This window comes from Primulina tabacum, chromosome 4 (assembly GCF_025594145.1).
Source record: "Primulina tabacum isolate GXHZ01 chromosome 4, ASM2559414v2, whole genome shotgun sequence".
Taxonomy (NCBI): Eukaryota; Viridiplantae; Streptophyta; class Magnoliopsida; order Lamiales; family Gesneriaceae; genus Primulina; species Primulina tabacum.
This window is the reverse complement of record NC_134553.1, coordinates 45,419,582-45,422,699: the sequence shown is the minus strand read 5'-3', so window position 1 is coordinate 45,422,699 and position 3,118 is coordinate 45,419,582. Positions and strand designations below refer to the sequence as shown.

Here is a 3,118-nt window from a genome sequence, read left to right as displayed (position 1 = left end):
CCTGATTTCGTCGTGTTTGTCAAAAATTATTTATGTGACAGACGTTGATGGTGACGTGGATTCTTGTAAGTAAACTTACATATATATTGTGAATTATTTGGAAGGAAACACGACGGCTCTGACAAAAAAAGACCAAAAATGGAAGGAAAAAACATACCATATATAATACTAAAAATGCAAATTTATTATTATGATGATCAAATTGAAAAATATGCAATTTGAAGCAAAAACTGTAATTTTCCCCCAACTATCTATTTATTGCGTTGATCACGAGCCAAAGGTTTTCTAAGAGAGCTAGCCATGAATCCCATTAAATCCCCTGGTCTTTGTACCATCATCTTCTCTCTCAATTTCATGATCTTTTCTCTTGTTTCATCAAATGGCATCCACCCCTTAGACTCTCTTACTCCATTCGAGCTCCAGCAAGTCGAAACCTTAGTGAAAAAATCATACAAAAACGCAACTTTTCACTATGCAGGCTTAGACCAGCCAGACAAATCAGAGATCCTTTCATGGCTATCAAATGGGCAGTCCAAAAACTTCCCACACGGTCGTGTAGCCTTTGTTATCGCACGTAGCAATTCCGAAAGCCATGTAATCTTGGTAGACTTATCGAAAAACAAGATTATATCGTATAAAATATATGATGGCAATGGCTACCCGATGCTCACTTTTGAGGAGCGGGAGAGTACTGCTAGCAAGTTGCCACTTGAATATGCACCATTTATAGCCTCCATTGAGAAAAGAGGGCTTAAGTTAGACCAAAGCATTTGTGAAGTATTCACTATTGGGTGGTATGGAGCCCAAAACACCAAAAGGGTAGTGTCAATTATGTGTTACTACAAGGATGGCACGATCAACTTCTACATGAGGCCTATAGAGGGCATTATGGCTTCCGTTGATCTTGATGAGATGAAGATCACTGATTATCGTGATCGTTTGATTGTCCCTGTGCCGAAAGCTAGCGGCACTGACTATCGAGAGTCTAATCAAATACCACCTTACGACACTCACATTAACCCGATGTCTATCTTGCAACGAGACGGACCAAGTTTCACTATAAATGGAAGTAATATAAGGTAAAACTGAATTCGACAATATTGTCAAATATGTTCGCCACTTTATGCATGTTACTTAAATAGTTTCCCCAATCCATGAATTTGATTAGGTGGGCAAATTGGAAATTCCATCTATCTTACGACATGAGAGTTGGCCTCATAATCTCATTAGCTTCAAACTACGACAATGATATCAAAAAATACAGGAGTGTGATGTACAAAGGTCAGATATTGGAACTCTTTGTACCCTACCAAGACTTATCCGAGGAGTGGTATTTTCGTACTTTCCTTGACGCCGGAGAGTTTGCGTTCGGCATTTGTGCCGTGCCACTCGAACCCACCAAAGATTGTCCACAAAACGCAGCATTTTTGGATGGTTTTTACGTCAAACAAGATGAAAAACTAGCTAAAATATCCAATGTATTTTGTGTGTTTGAACGCTACGCCGGGGATATCATGTGGCGGCATACTGAGACCGCACTTCCAGGTGACACAGTGGTGAGTAAGGTTTTTAATTAAGTTAGAATTTTATTCATTTGATAAGGAAACATTATTTAGTAATGTGCGTGTGTGTGGGTGTGTACTATGTTCTATTAATATAGGAGGTTCGGCTCGACGTAAGTCTTGTTGTGAGGACGGTATCCACAGTGGCCAACTATGACCATATTATTGATTGGGAGTTTAAACAAGCTGGAAGCATTAAAGTAACAGTAAGTTGATTCACACACCAACACACACACATATCTATATATATATATAGTTCATAATGTTTTTCTTATTAATTATTTTTGTATCGTGATATGGTATCAACAGTTGATCACTTCCCGTAGGTTAGCTTATCAGGGATGCTTGCAGTTAAGGGTTCAAATATCACACACAAGGACCAGACCCAAGAAGAAATATACGGCACATTGGTATCAGAAAATGTAATCGGCTCTCGCCACGACCACTTCCTCAACTTTCACCTAGATCGACCTAGACATAGACGGTACTTCGAATTCGATGATCAAGAGCCACTTACAAACAGTCCGTAATTCCATTGATACAAGTCCACCAAGGAAGAGTTATTGGAGAGTTGTGATTTGTGAATGAAGTGGCGAAAACCGAGTCTGATGCAAAGGGTCAACTAGGGTCGGATCCTCTGGAGATACTGGCTGTATAATCCCTAACAAGAAAACCAGACTAGGGAATGACATTGGGTACCGTTTGATCCCAGGATTGTTGTCCACTCCTTTGCTGTTGGTCGACGACTATCCACAAGTTTGTGATGCATATAGTAACTACGACGTGTTGGTTACGCCGTATAACAAATCGGAGATATGGGCTGGAGGGGTGTTCGTTGATCAGGCTCATGGAGATGATAATTTAGCAAAGTGGACCCTCAGGTATATACTATATAGCAAGATCCAAGATAATACAGTAATTAAACCTCTACAAGCACAATTCAAATTTTTTATTCTTCTATGACATTTTTTTTTCAAATAAGATCTTGAACATTAATTAATTTGGAATCTAAGTTCCAATAGAAATTAATGAAATTTGCACTTCATTGAATAATCATCTTGTTCTTAGTAACATCGATTTCTACAGAAATGATATATAATCATCGATGCAGGAACCGAGAAATCGAGAACAAGGACATCGTGTTTTGGTACACATTAGGGTTTCATCATGCACCAATCCAAGCAGATTACCCGATCATGCCTACTTTGAGCGGCGGGTTTGAGCTGAGGCCAGCTAATTTCTTTGAGTACAATCCCGTGCTCAAAGTAAAGTCCCAAAACCTAAAATGGGCAAATTGTTCATCGTGAAAATCGTTGAAGTCAGAAAGTTAACAACTAAATAAGAATGTGAGAAAGTACGTCAATTATTGTCTGTAAAAGAGCAACATCAACGCGTTCATGCATGTGAATGTTCCTGTCCACAGAGTTATTGCTAAGATAAGGTGTTCTAATTTGATGGTTTTCTTTGTTTCTTGTTTTTAATTTGTGCCTGGTTAGGATTTGTTGAAAATTATTATTTTTATATCAAAAATATTATTTTCAGAATCGGATTGACAT

The 3,118-nt window shown here is 38.5% G+C and overlaps 1 pseudogene; it reads left to right on the top strand.

Moving 5' to 3' along the window:
• Window positions 1-300: 300 nt before the first annotated feature.
• On the top strand, window positions 301-2,869 carry LOC142542046 (amine oxidase [copper-containing] alpha 2, peroxisomal-like; annotated as a pseudogene).
• The last annotated feature ends 249 nt before the right edge of the window (window positions 2,870-3,118 follow it).